This window comes from Sarcophilus harrisii, chromosome 1, assembly GCF_902635505.1.
Source record: "Sarcophilus harrisii chromosome 1, mSarHar1.11, whole genome shotgun sequence".
Lineage (NCBI taxonomy): Eukaryota > Metazoa > Chordata > Mammalia > Dasyuromorphia > Dasyuridae > Sarcophilus > Sarcophilus harrisii.
Genome location: NC_045426.1, coordinates 521,226,563 through 521,244,875, shown reverse-complemented (window position 1 = coordinate 521,244,875; position 18,313 = coordinate 521,226,563).

The following is an 18,313-nucleotide window of genomic DNA, read 5'->3' as shown; positions in this document are numbered from 1 at the left end:
CAAGCATCCAGAAAGAAATAATTCAAGTACTGTGTAGCCATAGCCAGGAAAACAATATTAAGCCCCTTCTATATTAAAGGACCAGAAGATTTGACATACAATATTCTGGGGAGCAAAAAGCTAGGATTACCTACCCCACAAAACTGAGTATAATTCTTCTGAGGAAAAGGTGGACATTGAACAAAACAAAATAATGGGCTTTCAAACATTCTTCTGGAAAATACCAGAGCTGAAGAGAAAATTGGAGTTTCAAATATAGGACTTTGGAGAAGCTTAAGGGAGTAAACAGGAGAGGAATATCATCAGGAATTTGGTAAGATTCATCTGTTTACATTCCTACATGGGAGGATGGTGATACATGTAACCCATAAGAATTTTCACAATATTAGGACAGGTAGAAAGACTGTATATATAGTGCAGAAGCATGAGTTGAATATGAAGGGAATATTGAAAAAATAAATAAAAATTAAGGGGTGAGAGAGGAATGTATTGAGAGAAAAGTAAAAGGAGATATGGAATGGCATTGATTATCTGTCATAAAAGAAACAAGAAAAAGCATTTATAATTGAGGGGAAGAGGAAAACTGAAGTGGGAGTGAGTAAACCCCATTTTCCTCAGCTCAAAGAAGAAATAACATATACACTCAGTTGGATATAGAAATCTATCTTACTGTGTAAGACAATGGGAGAAGGATGAAATATGAGAAGGGAGAATGATTTTTAAAAAGGAAATACTGGGGGTGTTGATAGTCAGAAGCAAAACACTTTTGAGGAGGGACATAGTGAAAAAATAGAATAAATAGTTGAAAATACAATTAGCCATAGTAAGTATAAAAATTATTTTGAAGGAAATTTCTCCGATGAAGGCTTCTTTTCTGAAATGTATAGGGAACTGAGTCAATTTTTCTTTTTAAAAAAGAACCATTTACCAACAATAAATAATCAAAAGGCATAAACAGTTTTCAGATAGAGTAATCAAGCTAATTGCACCCCTTTTGAAAAAAAAAGAAAAAATAAAAAAACCTCTAATTCACTATTGATTGAAGAAATACAAATTAAATCTATTCTGGAAAGCTTCCTCAAATCAATTAGGTTGAATAATGGGCCAGAAAAAGAAAGTGACAAATGTTGGAGGGATGCTAGCAAAATGAGCCACTAATGCATTGTTGGTAGAATTGTGAAATGATTCAACCTATATGCAGCAACATTGTAACTATGACCAAAGTATATAAAATCAGACATATCCTTTGATCAAACAATATTCCTACTAGGCATGTGTTTTAAAAGACACTGTTTTTAAAAAGATTAAAAAAAAAGATCTATAAGCCCATAAACATTTATACCAGCTCTTTTCTCAGGGCAAAGAATTGGAAATCAAGTGGATGTCCATAAAATAGCAAATGGCTGAATAAATTGTGATATGTCATTGTGAAGGAATGCTATGATTCTATAACAAATAATAAGCAAGATGCTCTCATAAAAACCTGAAAAGAATTCCATGATTTCAAGCAAAGTGATAAGTATTACAAACAAAGTAATAACAATATTTTGGGATAATCAGGTGTGAATAATTATGTTATTATTTGTAATAAAATGATACAAGATTATCCTGAAGTACTTATAATGAAAATGTTATCCATACTTTGAGAAAGAATTTATTGTATCTGAATATAGATTGAAGCAAACTTTTTAAACTTCATTTTTCTTTAGTTTTTTTTTTTTTATTTGAAGGGGAAATCTAGGTTTTCTTTATTTTTCTAAATTTATTTATTTAATATTTTCCCCAAATACATTTGAAATATTTTTTATATTTGTTTTTAAACCTTTTGAGTTTCAAATTAAGTGTGCAATGGGCCAAGCTTTAGTGGTTTTGTGTGGTTGTTTTCAAAGATCTTTCTAGGCTCTTATCTACAGTAACTGGAGTGTCTCCGCCCATAAAGCTGTAAGATCTTGTGGGTTAACACATAAAAATTTTTCCTTGGTGTTGACCTCCTAAGTCAATTTTGGTGTCTCTGGACTCACAAGTCTAGAAACCTCCAATACTGCTGTTGATTCAGAGGTCTTGGTTTGCTGACAATGGGACTGTGGCAATGGTTAAGGCTACACTGACACAGCCTGTGCTGGAATTGTGCACTGCACTCCCATCCTGCTGCCACCAGATCTAGCATGATTCAGAGGTCCATAGGCAATTTATTGATTTACTGGCATGGGACTGGTGCTGGGGCTGGGACTGAGACTGAGACTGTGATGGCATGACCTGCACTATGACTGCACAAGCATTGCCTGCACTTCCTCGAAGTGCTGGACATTCACTTTGATGTCACAGATATTTTTAGCTGACCTTTTAAGTTGTCTTTGGCTTAAAAATATTCTATTTCATCTTTTTGGGTGTTTGATGCTCCAAAATTTGCTTTGCATCATTATTTAAAGGAATTTGGAATGGTTTGGGGGTGAGATTGGGCAAGTTCCTGTCTTTACCCTATCCTCTCAGCTGAACCTCCTGTGTTTTCTTTTATAGAAATGTTCTCCATAACTTCACATGTGTTTTTTTAATGAGGGAAGGAGAAGTGAATGGAGAGAGAGAGGATCTAAAACTCAAATCTTTAAAAACAAATATTAAAATTTATTTTGCATGTAACTGGGGGAAATGAAATATTAAATTTTAAAAAGTTCTCTTTGATTAATTTACTAAGTGAAATTAAATATAACACTTCAAGGGAAACTTAATCTTTCAATAAATATAGAAGAATTTCAAGCTTTCATAAGAATAAAGCTAAGTGGAGGTGGGGGGAGAGAACCAAGATGGGGGAAAGGACATATGTTTCTTTTTGACTTTTTCCTACAATGCTCAGACCAATTAGAAAATCCAGCCTCTAAATTAACTTTGGACTGGCATAATCCATAAATATTGGGAGTACAACTAATTACCAGCAGAAAATAATTTTAAAGATTGCCAGAAAAGGTCTGTTTTAATTGGGAACAGGGGCAGGCAGAGCAAGCACAAGCAGACTGAGCACAGACACCAGCATAGACAGCACAGAATCCTGGGGTGGTGCAGACTCCATGGGGAGGTGCAAACTTCGGGAGGTGGTGAGGACTCTGCACAATGAAGAAGGAAGAATCTATAGCAGTGTTGACTACTATGCCCTGGCTGCAAGCCAGTAGATCAACAGAGAAGTTATGAAACACCCAAGACAAACAGAAAAGATAGTGAACCTCAAAATGCCTGAATCTCACAGGACCTGGCCATTCCCACCCAGTACCAGGAATGAATCAGGCACTGACCCAGTACAGCTACAGCTGCTTATAGAGGAAGCTGCCACTTGTACAGGAAGCTTGGAAAACATCCCCTGCTCTAAAAACAGACCTTAACATTTCTTTTAAATGAGTAAAAAAGCAAAGAGAACTTTGACAATAGACAATTTTCAGGTGAAAGAGAAGAACAGTCTCCAGATGAAGTCCCAAAAGAAGATATAAACTGGTTCCCATCACGGAAGGGTCTCCTAGAAGAAATTAAAAAAAGATCTTAAAAGAGAGATAGAAGAAAAATGGGGAAAGGAAATGAAAACTTTACAAGAGGGTTTGGAAAAGGCATATAACTCTTTAAAAGATAAAATTGATAAAATGGAAAAGGAATACAACTCCCAGAAAAACAGAATTTGTGAAACAGAAAAAGAAAATAACTCCTTAAAAAACAGAATTTATGAAATTGAAAAAAATTCCATAGAACAAAACAACTCATTAAAATTCAATTGGACAAATACAAAATGAATTTAACAAAAGTAAATGAAGAAAATAATTCAATAAAATTCAGGAATGAACAAATGGGAATGAATGGCTCAATGGAACAACAATAATTAGTCAAGCAAAAGCAAACAAAAAAGGGAAAAAAAATAAACTATCTAACTGGGGAAACAACTGATCTGGAAAAGAGATATATGAGAGACAATCTAAAAGCTATTGGACTCCCTGAAAACTATGAGGAAAAAAAAAAGAGCTAGACATTTTTTTTCAGGAAATCATCAAAAAGAATGACCCTGTCCTAGAAGCAGAAGGTAAAATATTCATTGAAAGAATTCACCAAACAGATACTGAAAGACAACCCAAAATTAATAACTCTAGGAATATCATGACTAAATTTCAGAATTATTAGATCAAGGAAAAAAATGTTTACAAGAAGCCAGAAAGAAACAATTGAAATAAAGAGGAGCCATGATAAGAAGTATCCAGGACCTAGCAGCTTCCACTTTAATGGATCAAAGGGCCTGGGATCTTATATCCTGAAAGATGAAGGAACTTGGAATGCAGCCAAGAATAAATTACTCTGCTAAAATGAGTATTTTCTTTCAGGGAAGAAGATGGGCATTCAATGAACCAGGTGAATTCCATTTATTTCTGATAAAAAGGTCAGAGCTAAAAAAAAAAAAAAATTAACTTCCAAAAATAGAACTCAAGAGATCCTTAAAAAGGTCAAAAGAAAAGAAATCTTGAGAATTGTATTTCTGGGGTATACATAGAGAGTGCATGTATAATCTGATTTTACTTTTATAATTTAAAAATAAACTGGAAGGGGAATGTACTGGGAAAAAAAGGGGAGAGTGGAGATAAAATAAGGGAAATTTTATCTCAGGAAGAGACAAAGTAAATCTATTATAATTGAGAAGAAAAGGGGAGGGTGATCAACATTTTATGAATCTTACTCTCATCAGATTTGGGTCAAAGAAAGAGTATTAGACACATCTGATTTCACCAAGAAACTTTTCTCACATTATGAAAAAGTAGTAGGGGAAAAGAGAAAAAGGGAAGGAGTGGGCTAAATAGAAGGGAAAACAGAAATAGTAGGGGAAAGGTATAAGAAGGGGGGTCTGTGAAGGGGAAGGACTGCTTCAGGCAATTAGTGCTCATAAGTAAAATATCGAGGAGGAGGGAAATGGGAAACAGAAAGAGAAAAGTATAATTTTGGGTTAATAAGATGGCAGGAAATACAGAATTAGTAGTTTTAACTGTAAATGTGAATGGGGTGAACTCTCCCATAAAGTGTAAGTGGATAGCAGACTGGATTAAAAGCCAAAGTCTTAATATGTTGTTTACACGAAATACATTTAGAGCAGAGCAATACATATAGATTAAGGTAAAAGGCTGGAGCACAATCTATTATGCTTCAGGTGAAGTAAAAAAAAAAGCAGAAGTAGCCATACTTATTTCAGATCAAGCAAAAGAGAAAAATTGATCTAATTTTAAAAAAATAAGAAAGTAAACTATATCTTGCTAACGGATAATATAGATAATGAAGCAATTTCAATAATGAACATATATGCACCAAGTGGTATAGCATCTAAATTCTTAAAGATATTAAGAGAGTTGCAAGAAGAAATAGACAACAAAACTATAATAGTGGGAAATCTCAACCTTGCACTCTCAAAACTAGATAAATCAAACCACAAAATAAATAAGAAATAAGAAAAAAAGATAAATAGAATACTAGAAGTTAGATATGATACATCTTGGAAAAAATGAATTGAGACAAAAAGAAGTATACTTTTTTCTCAGAAGTTCATGGAACCTATACAAAAATTGACCATATATTAGGACATAAAGACCTCAAAATCAAATGCAGGAAATCAGAAATAGTAAATGCATTTTTTTTTCATATCACAATGCAATAAAAATTACATTCAATAAAAGGCTAAGGGTAAAGAGACCAAAACATAATTGGAAACTAAAAAAAAAAATTCTCATTCTAAAGAATCAATGGGTAAAACAGCCTATCATAGGCACAATCAATAATTTCATCCAAGACAATGACAATAATGAGACAACATACCAAAATAAATGGAATTTTCCTTAAAACATTCAGTAATATCTATTTAAAACCATCAGCAAGCATCATATGTTATGGGAATAAACTAGAACCATTCCCAATAAGATCAGGGGTGAAACAAAATTGCTCACTACCATCATTACTATTCAACATTGTATTTAAAATGTTAACTTCGGCAATAAGAGAAGAAAAAGAGATTAAAGGAATTAGAGTAGTTAATGAGGAAACCAAATTATCACTCTTTGCAGATGATATGATAGAACACTTAGAGAAACCTAGAGACTCAACTAAAAAGCTACTAGAAATAATCCACAATTTTAACAAAGTTGTAAGATACAAAATAAATCTGCATGAATCAATCTGACTACCTGACTCTTATTATCTTACTACCTACCAGCTAGGGGAAGGGATGGGGAGAAAAAGGAGAAGATGTAGAACAAAAGGTTTTGCAAGAGTCAATGTTGAAAAATTACCCATGCATATGTTTTATAAATAGAAAGCTTTAACAATAAAAAAGAATAGAGCTAAGTAAAAAATGACCTCCATTATCAAGACACAAGGAAAACATGAATATATACATCTGTATTTGAAAATATGAAACTTGTAATTCTTAAAGTTTGTGTCATTAGATGTATAGTTAGAAGGAATATACATAATAAAACTAAATATATGGTTATAAAGTAAATTTTAGAGAATGATAAAAAAAAAACTAAGCAGTGAGAAAGAGGAGTATAGTGGGTTCAAAAGGAAGGGAGAAGTAGAATAGTGTGAATTATTTCACATGAAGAGGTGTAAAAGACCTAATTTAGTAGTGGGGAAGTGAAGTGGATAGGCAATGAGTATCCCTTGAACCTTACTCACTCTCTCTCTCTCTCTCTCTCTCTCTCTCTGTATATATATATATATATATATATATATATATATATATATATATATATATGAAGGAAAATGGTGGTGAGGGGGGAAGCAAAGGTAAGGTAAGGGTGACAAGCAAATGAAGACACACAGGAAGAAGAAAACGATTGAGAAAAATACCTAGATAGTATTTATAATGATGAATAAAGGAAATGAACTCTTCCATAAAACAGAAGATGAGAATATAGTGAATCAAAAGACAGAATCTTACAATATATTATTTACAAGAAAGAGTTTTCTTTGCAAAGATGGTAAAGTGGTTTGTCATTTCCCTCTCAAAATTATTTTACAAATAATAAACCTGAGGCAAGCAGAGTTAAGTCACTTCTCCAGGGTCATACAGTTTAGTTAATTTGTGAGGTTAACTTTGAATTCAGGTCTTCCTGGCTTTAGGCTTCATACTCTTTTTGCATCACTTTGTGCACAGACTGAGAAATAAGAATAAAATTCAAAATTATCAATGTAGAAGTGATAGTTAAAGCAATGCAAATATATAATATTGCTAGGGGAGGGCTTAGTTGGTACTTACAGTCAATGTTTAAATTCTTAGCTTAAATTGAAATTTCCCCATGGGAAAATTATTACAAGTTGTTAAATTAATATACTATTATAGAGATTTAATTAATTTTCACTTTGTTCCTTTGATTTACCTATGATTATTTTATCTCCATTGATTTTAACCATTTTATTGGGAGATTTAACCTTTTTATTATATTCCAATACTTTTGCTCCTTTTTTTTTTATCTGAAATTTCTAGCATTGTGGGGAGTTCTTTCTGCAAACTATAAACAGCTCAGTTACAACTAATCAACTTAGATATTTGTATATTCCACTGAATTTAAATGCCTTGTCCATGGTTTCATTACTATTGTCTGTCAAAGACAAAACTTGAATCCTAGTATTATTGACCCTAAGGACAGTTTTCTGTTTACTGCAACATGCTGTCCCTCTCCTTGGCTCCATAACAAAAAGATAACATGAAATTGGATAGATCTTGTTTAGCTCAATTCTTTTCATCACATAAAAGGGGGCAAAAGTCTTCATGTTTTGAAAATCCTACATAAAATATTCAAGTAACACATTTTGTATGTTAAGCACAGCCTTAGGATAGATACTATGTCATATAAATCTATTCTTCAATGTGTACTATCATATTTTGAAGTAAAGCCATGAGTTCTTATGAACTTTCCTTACAAGTAACAGTTTGGTGGATAAAAAGACTATTTAGGATTATCATAACTGAGAACTAGGGCTACTTTGAAATTCACTTTCAAAATGCAATGAGAAGGTATGACATTCATTTGTCCACTGTATAAAAACCCAAAACTGGGGAAAAGAATTTGGAGATGTTTTCCTAGCTATTAAGTTATATATTTTAGAAAGAAATATCATATCTAGAAAGTGCTAATTATACCAAGATTTTCTTTTATTCTGATGCCTTCAAAATTAAAAAAAAAAACACACAGTTCCATTTATTATCAGCATTTTTTAATATTTTGTAAAGATTATGCATAGGAATGCATAAGTCATTTCAAGGTGAAATTTTTAATATCTTCCGTGCTATATTTTGGTTAAAATATACTCAAAAAATTATATTCTATGGAAAGCTAGAGGATTATTCACATCTTTTTATTTTAATCTAGCCAACAAAATAATGAAAATAAATCAACAAAAAATTGAAATGTACCATATTCTAAAGTAAACTGAACTCTGTAGTGTCTTAACAAAATTTATTTTAGTGTATTATTAATTAAATTTTGTTTACAGAGAATTAAATAGAATTATATTAGAGTACATATAATTGGGACTTCCAGCCAAGATGACAGAGAGGAAACACATAACTGTGTAAACTCTGCATTTTCTCTCAGAATTCATTTCATGACAAGCCTCTGAATTAATGCTTGACTGAAAAAAAGCCTACAAATAGTTACCGAGAAAAGACATCCTTGAGATTCACCAGGAAAGGTCTGTTTTTGCTCAAGGGCGGGACGATTTTAGATCAGGCACAGGCTGAGGGCAGTCAGTGGCAGCAAGAGCTCTGCAAGCAGCTCACAGCTGAGCAGACCAGAGGGGTGGGGTGTGATCTCAGTCATCTCTGTGGGGAGAGCTTTGCTACAGGCTTAGATACTTTGCCCTGGCAGCAAGTCAGTAGCCCAGCAGAGAAGCTAAAAACACCGGGGGTGAAGAATACAACCCCAAACAGCTGGAGTTTCTCAGGACCTGGGCATCCCTCCCCCACAGCATCTCAGCATACTCTCAGAGCACAGGCATAGAACAGTCCTGCTAGTGCCTCATTGCTGTCCCTCCACCTCCCTCCTTACTTCCCTCTCCCCCCCCCACCCCCGCTATAGTCTGTAGAGGAAGGAAGCTCTGTAACACCACCCAGGCCCTCCCCCCAAAAAGCAGATTCCATTTGTTTGTTTGTTTTTTTCTTTTTTCTTTTTTTCTTTTCTAGTTTGTCTCTGATTCTTCTCTGACAAAATGAGGAAAAAAAATGAAAAGGACATTAACCATTGACAGCTTCTATATGGATAGAGAGCAAACTCTAAACCCTGAGGAGACTAAAAACAGACTGTCTCCAGGTGAATACCTAAAGGAGGAGATAATCTGTTCCTCGGCACAGATGAATCTCATAGAAGAAATTAAAAAGGTTCTCACAAGAGAGCTAGAAGAAAAATGGGAAAAGGAGAGGGAGGCTTGGCAAGAGAGTCTGGAGAAGTCATCCCACTCATTTAAAGACAGAGTGGATAAAGAAATCAAATCCTTGAAAAATAGGATTAGTGAACTGGAAACAGAAAGTAGCTCTCTAAAAAATAAAATTGGCAAAATGGAAAAAAAAAAATTCCATAGAACAAAACAACTCAATTGGACAATTAGAAAAAGATATTTAAAAAGAGAGTGAAGAAAATACTTCATTGAAAATAAGAATCGAGAGTGTTGACTTCCAGCCAAGATGGCGGCAAGGAGGCACACTGCTGTGTAAGCTTCATGTTTTCTTTCAGAATCCATGTCATTACAAGCCTCTGAATTAATGCTTGACTGAAAAAAACCCCATAAATAATTACCAAGAGAAGACATCCTTGAGATTCAACAGGTAAGGTCTGTTTTTGCTTGAGGGTGGGATGGTTTTAGAAAATACTTCATTGAAAATCAGAATCGAGCAAATGGAATTGAATGATCGAGGAGACAACAAGAATGAGTCAAGTAAAACCAAAACAATCAAACAATGGAAAAAAATGTGAAATACCTTCTTGGGAAAACAATAGACCTGGAAAATAGGTCTAAGTGAGGCAATCTGAGGATAATTGGACTCCCAAAATATGATGAAAAAAAAGAGCCTGGATACCATTTTCCAGGAAATTATCAAACAGAACTGCCCAGAAGTCATAGAAACAGAAGGTAAATAGACATTGAAAGAATTCATCGATCACCTACTGAAAGGGATCCTAAAATCAAAATACCAATAAATATAGTGGCCAAATGCCAGAAACCTCAAACGAAGGAAAAAATACCCCAAGTGGCTAGAAAAATCCAATTCAAATATAGAGAAGCCACAATAAGGATCACCCAGGATCTCACAGTATCCACATTAAAAGATTGAAGGGCCTGGAATATGATATTCTGAAAGGCTAAAGAACTTGGTATGCAAACAAAAATAACTTACCCAGCCAGAATGAGCATCTTTTTCCAGGGAAGAAGATGGTCATTCAACAAAATAAGCGAATTTTACCTATTTTTGATGAAAAAACTAGAACTTAACAAGAAGTTTGATCTACAAATATAGAACTCAAGAGAAAGCTAAAAAGATAAAAAGAAATCTTGGAAACTATATTTCTGCTATAAAGATGTATAAAGAATACATGTATACCTAGTTCTAGAAATTAGAGGTGGAAAGGATATTGTACCAGAAAAAGGGTAAAGGGGGGGGGGGGGGTACTACATCTCATGAAGAGGCAAAAAAAAACCTATTATATCTGAGAGAAAGAATGGAGGGGGATGAATATAGTTGGTATCTTACTGCCATCAGAATTGCCTTTAAGAGAAAAATTGTAGACATATCCAATTTATGGTGAAACTTCTCCCACCTCATTGAAAACTGAGAAAGGAAAAGTGAAAAGGGAAGGAATAAGCTAAGCAGAAGGGAATACAGAAACTGTGAGTAAAAGGAGTAAAATAGGGGAAGGAACTCTAAGGTGGGGAGGGGGATATTAAAAAGGGAGGGTTGTGAGAAGCAAGTGGTGCTCACAAGTTTAATACTAGAAAGCAGGGTAAGGGGGAAAGAAGGGAGAAAAGCATAAACAGGGATTAAGAAGATGGCAAGTAGCCCTTTTTGTAGTGGCTAGAAACTGGAAACTCAATGGATGTCCATCAGTTGGAGAATGGCTGAATAAATTGTGGTATATGAATATTATGGAATATTACTGTTCTGTAAGAAAGGACCAACAGGATGATTTCAGAAAGGCCTGGAGAGACTTACACGAACTGATGCTGAGTGAAATGAGCAGGACCAGGAGATCATTATATACTTCAACAACAATACTATATGATGACCAGTTCTGATGGACCTGGCCATCCTCAGCAACGAGATCAACCAAATCATTTCCAATGGAGCAGTAATGAACTGAACCAACTATGCCCAGAGAAAGAACTCTGGAGATGACTAAAAAACCATTACATTGAATTCCCAATCCCTATATTTATGCACACCTGCATTTTTGATTTCCTTCACAAGCTAATTGTACAATATTTCAGAGTCTGATTCTTTTTGTACAGCAAAATAACGTTTTGGTCATGTATACTTATTGTGTATCTAATTTATATTTTAATATATTTAACATCTACTGGTCATCCTGCCATCTAGGGGAGGGGGTGGGGGGGTAAGAGGTGAAAAATTGGAACAAGAGGTTTGGCAATTGTTAATGCTGTAAAGTTACCCATGCATATATACTGTAAATAAAAGGCTATTAAATGGAAAAAAAAAAAAAAAAAAAGAATGCTAGCCTTGGAAGCAGGAAAACATGGCTTTCTGAGTTCAAATCCAAAAAAAAAAAAAAAAGATGGCAAGTAATACAGAATTGGTAATTTTAACCATAAATGTGAACAGGGTAAACTCCCCCTTAAAGAGAAAACGGTTAGCAGAATGGATTAAAAGCCAGAATCCTACAATATGTTGTTTACAGGAAACACACCTGAAACAGGGAGGTACATGCAGAGTAAAGGTAGAAGGCTGGAGCAAAAGCTACTATGCTTCAGGTGAAGTCAGAAAATCAGGGGTAGCCATCCTGATCTCAGATCAAGCAAAAGCAAAAATTGATCTAATTAAAAGAGATAAGGAAGGGCACCATATCTTGCTAAAGGGTAGCACAGATAATGAAGAAATATGAATATTAAACATATATGCACCAAGTGGTATAGCATCTAAATTCTTAAAAGAGAAATTAAGAGAACTGCAAGAAGAAATAGACAGCAAAACTATGATAGTGGGAGATCCCAACCTTGCACTCTCAGAATTAGATAAATCAAACCACAAAATAAATAAGAAAGAAGTCAAAGAGGTCAATAGAATACTTGAAAAGTTAGATATGATAGATCTCTGGAGAAAACAAAATGGAGACAGGAAGGAGTACACTTTCTTTTCAGCAGTTTATGGAACCTATACAAAAATAGACCATATTTTAGGACATAAAACCTTCAAATTCAAATGCAATAAGGCAGAAAGAGTAAACGCATCCTTTTCAGACCACGATGCAAAATAAAAATTACATTCAACAAAAATCCAGGGGAAAGCAGACCAAAAATTAATTGGAAACTAAATAATCTCATCCTAAAGAATGATTGGGTGAAACAGCAAATCATAGACATAATTAATAACTTCACCCAAGAAAACGACAATAATGAGACATCATACCAAAATGTGTGGGATGCAGCCAAAGCAGTAATAAGGGGAAATTCCATATCTTTAGAGGCCTACTTGCATAAAATAGTGAAAGAGAAGGTCAATGAATTGGGCTTGCAACTAAAAATGCTAGAAAAGGAACAAATTAAAAACCCCCAGTCAAAAACTAAACTTGAAATTCTAAAAATAAAAGGAGAGATCAATAAAATTGAAAGTAAAAGAACTATTGAATTAATTAATAAAATTAAGAGTTGGTTCTATGAAAAAACCTTAGTAAATCTGATTAAAAAAAGGAAAGAGGAAAATCAAATTGTTAGTCTTAAAAATGAAAAGGGAGAACTCGCCACTAACGAAGAGGAAATTAGAGCAATAATTAGGAATTACTTTGCCCAACTTTATGCCAATAAATGAAATGGAAGAATACCTTCAAAACTATAGCTTGCCCAGACTAATAGAGAAAGAAGTAAATATCCTAAACAGTCCCATCTTACAAAAAGAAATACAACAAGCTATCAACCAACTCCCTAAGAAAAAATCCCCAGGACCAGATGGATTTACATGTGAATTCTACCAAACATTTAAAGAACAATCAACTCCAATGCTGTATAAAGTTTTTGAAAAAACAGAGATTGAAGGAGTCCTACCAAACTCCTTTTACGACACAGACATGGTACAGACATTAGATTCCTAAAACAGGTAGGCTGATAACAGAGAAAGAAAATTATAGACCAATCTCCCTAATGAATATTGATGCTAAAATCTTAAATAAAATATTAGCAAAAAGATTACAGAAAATCATCCCCAGGATAATACACTATGACCAATTAGGATTTATACCAGGAATACAGGGCTGGTTCAATATTAGGAAAACTATTAGCATAATTGACTATATCAATAAGCAAACTAACAAAAACCATATGATCATCTCAATAGATGCAGAAAAAGCATTTGATAAAATCCAACATCCATTCCTAATAAAAACACTTGAGAGTATAGGAATAAATGGACTTTTTCTTAAAATAGTCAGGAGCATACATTTAAAACCATCAGTAAGCATCATATGCAATGGGGAAAAACTGGAACCTTTCCCAGTAAGATCTGGAATGAAGCAAGGTTGCCCACTATCACCATTATTATTCAATATTGTATTAGAAACACTAGCCTTGGCAATAAGAGTTGAGAAAGAAATTAAAGGAATTAGAGTAGGTAATGAGGAAACCAAACTATCACTCTTTGCAGATGATATGATGGTATACCTAGAGAACCCCAGAGTTTCTACTTAAAAAGCTATTAGAAATAATTCATAACTTAAGCAAAGTTGCAGGATACAAAATAAATCCCCATAAATCCTCAGCATTTTTATACATCACCAACAAAATCCAAGAGAGATTGCAAAGAGGAAGATGTTTGCATTAGTTTTGTTTGTATAAAAGCTTTTAAATTTGATGCAATCAAAATTTTCTCTTTTGTAATAAATAATGGTCTCTAGTTCATCTTTGGTCACAGATTTCTTCCTCCTCCACAAGTCTGAGAGATAAACTAGTCTATGTTCCTCTAATTTATTTATGATCTTGTTCTTTAGAGATGCAAAGAGAAATTCCATTCAAAATAACTGTTGACAGCATAAAATATTTGGGAATCTATCTACCAAAGGAAAGGCAGGAATTATATGAGCAAAATTACTAAAAACTTTCCACACAAATAAAGTCAGAATTAAATAATTGGGAAAATATTAAGTGCTCTTGAATAGGCCGAGCAAATATAATAAAGATGACAATACTCCCCAAAACTAATCTATTTATTTAGTGCTATACCAATCAGAGTTCCAAGAAAATATTTTAATTATCTAGAAAAAATAACAAAAAAATTCATATGGAATAATAAAAGCTCAAGAATCTCAAAAGAATTAATGAAAAAAAAAATCAAATGAAGGTAGCCTGACTGTACCTGATTTAAAACTATATTATAAAGTAGCAGTCACCAAAACCATTTGGTATTGGCTAAGAAATAGATTAGTTGATCAGTGGAACAGGTTAGGTTCACAAGACAGAATAGTCACCTATAGCAATCTAGTGTTTGACAAACCCAAAGATACTAACTTTTTGCATAAGATTTCATTATTTGACAAAAACTGCTGGGATAACTGGAAATTAGTATGGCAGAAATAAGGCATGGACCCAAATTTAACACCATATACCACGATAAGATCAAAATGGGTCCATGATCTTGGCATAAAGAACGAGATCATAAATAAATTAGAGGAACATGGGCTAGTTTATCTCTCAGACTTGTGGAGGAGGAAGAAATCTGTGACCAAAGATGAACTAGAGACCATTATTTATTACAAAAGAGAAAATTTTGATTGCATCAAATTAAAAAAAACTTTTGTACAAACAAAACTAATGCAAACAAGATTAGAAGGGAAGCAACAAACTGGGAAAACATCTTCACAGTTAAAGGTTCTGATAAAAGCCTCATTTCCAAAATATATAGAAAACTGGCTCTAATTTATAAGAAACCAAGCCATTCTCCAATTGACAAATAGTCAAAGGATATGAACAGACAATTTTCAGATGATGAAATTGAAACTATTACTACTCATATGAAAGAGTGTTCCAAATAATTTTTAATCAGAGAAAGGCAAATTAAGACAACTCTGAGATACCATTACACACCTGTCAGATTGGTTAAAATGACAGAAAAAAATAATCATGATTCTTGGAGGAAATGCGGGGAAACGTGGACACTGATGCATTGTTGGTGGAGTTGTGAACAAATCCAACCATTCAGGAGAACAATCTGGAATTATGCCCAAAAAGTTATCATACTCTACACACCCTTTGATCCAGCAGTGCTACTACTGGGCTTATACCCCAAAGAGATACTAAAGAAGGGAAAGGGATGTGTATGTGCCAAAATGTTTGTGGCAGCCCTGTTTGTAGTGGCTAGAAGCTGGAAAATAAATGGATGCCCATCAATTGGAGAATGGTTGGGTAAATTGTGGCATATGAATGTTATGGAATATTATTGTTCTGTAAGAAATGACCAGCAGGATGAATATAGCGAGGCTTGGAGAGACTTACATGAACTGATGTTAAGTGAAATGAGCAGAACCAGGAGATCATTATATATGTCAACAATAATACTGTATGAAGATGTATTCTTATGGAAATGGATTTCTTTGACAAAGAGACCTAATTCAGTTTCAATTGATCAATGACAGACAGAAGCAGCTTCATCCAAAGATAGAACACTGGGAAATGAATATAAATTGCATTTTTTTTCTTCCCTGGTTATTCTTACCTTCTGAATCCAATTCTCCCTGTGCAAAAAGAGAACTGTTTGGTTCTGTACACATATATTGTATCTAGGATATACTATGACATATTCAACATATATAGGACTGCTTGCCATCTAGGGGAGCGGGTACAGGGAGAGAAGGGAAAAATCAGAACAGAAGTGAGTGCTAGGTATAATGTTGTAAAAAATTACCCTGGCATGGGTTCTGTCAATAAAAAGTTATTATAATAAATAAAAATAAACTTAAAAAAATAAATAAATGACAACTAAAAAAAATATAGTTCATATAATTTAGTTTTAAAAAGTAACATCTAGATATTAATTGGCTAAGATCCTATCATAAGATGACAAGCCAAATTATAAAAGGAATAACTAGAATTCACAAATGTAATTAATTTCTTGTGCTTGATATAATGGGACATTTTTTCTACCATCTTCTAAATCTTAATGTATGAATTATAAAGAATTATAAAAAGTGGATATTTGTGTTATTAAATTGACTTTATAAATATCAATATTCTTTAATGAACTGCATAAATGATGTAAAATATTATCAACGTTTCAATTATATTTAAATCAATTACATGAAAAGACATCTCATTTTATTATTAGGTCTATTTTGAGAAGTATGCTCTTCTTAAAAATCAATGTTTTATTTTTACGTAATTACATGTTAAAATTAATATTCCTTTTTCCAAATTGTGAATTTCAATTTTTCCCTCCATTTCCTCCCTTCATAATTGATTGGGCAACCAATAGAAAAAGAACTCTGCATTAGAAAATGTGGTATGAAGTTTCTTTAGCTTTAAATGGAAATATCAGGAACTCAACCATGAATCTTCCACTCAGTGGCTTTATTGTCTATGCTGTTTGATGTCACTGATTACTCAAATCCATTGGCCATTTAAAAATGAGATTAAAAGCATCTTTTGTATAAACTCACATTTTTATTCCAAACATTAAAAGATACTGATACATGCTTTATATATTCATGTAAATAAATAACAGCAAATGATTAGTTACAATTATAAACTATTAGCAATAAAATTTCTTGCTCCATTCATGAATATAAGTTTTGTAGTATTGCATTCAGAGTCTTTAAAGTTAACCAAGTCTTGAGTTCTACTGGTATAATCTTCAAGGAGTCAGAATGTGAGAGGATTATAATTTAAATCTACATTGTGATTGATAACATTTTGAATATGCAATACAATTTTTTTAGTATTTTTATTGTTGATGATGACAAGATTAGAAATATAAGTAATAAAGAAACAGTCACACTAAACACTAAAGAAAAATCACACTAAAAGTCTCAAAAACCCTTATGAATGGCACTAAAGAATTTATTAAGCCCAGCAAAGGCAGGACCCAGTGTGGAGATAATTTCTTCACAATGCTTTATAAAAATTCCACAATAAGTAATGGTGGGTCCCTTGGGCACTTCCCACTTTTCCTCAGAATCAATGCTAAATCATGACTTTGAAATATAATAATAGAAGAAAATATAAAATATCTCTGCAGAAAAAATATTAAAAAAAAAAACCTGGAAAATAGGTCCAAGAGAGAAAATTTAAGAATTATTGAGCTATCTGAAAGGCATTTTTTGAAAAAGTCTTAACATATTTCAAGAAATCATAAAAACTCTACTCTGCTATGCTAGAACCATAGAATCAAATAGTCATTGCAATAATCCACAGATTACCTCCTGAGAAACCAAAATGAAAACTCGAAGGAATATTGTAGCTAAATTCCAGAATTATCACATCAAGGAGAAAAATACTAGGAGCTTTGACTTTATTGTTTTCTTCTGAGTGTTTTGTGTTTCCTTGTCACCATAGTAACTTTCTGTGGTCAGAAACTCTTTCTGTTGTTTGCACATTTTTCCAGTCTTTTACTTGTCTTTTAGCTCTTTATTGAAGTACATGTCTGTTATGCCCAAAGGGTTACAAACTGTATGTCTTTTAATGTCTCTACTAGGCCTGTATCTGAAATAGATTATAAAATGGGGGGAAAGAACCCACAAGTGCAAAAGTTTTTGTAGCAGCTATTTTTGTAGTGGCAAGCAACTAGAAACTGAGTGGATTCTCATCAGTTGGACAATGGCTGAATAAGTTATGGTATATGAAAGTTACAAAATATTAATATTCTATAAGAAATGATCAGCATTGATTTCTAAAAAGCCTGGAGAGATTTACATTATTGGATGCTAAGTGAAGGGAGTAGAACCAAGACGACAATGTACAGAGCAACAATAAGTTTATATGAGGATGAATTCTGATGGACATGGCTCTTTTCAGCAGTAAAGTGCTTCTGGCCAGTTCCAACAGTCTTATGATGAAGAGAGCTATCTGCACCCAGAGAGAGGACTATGGAAATTGAATG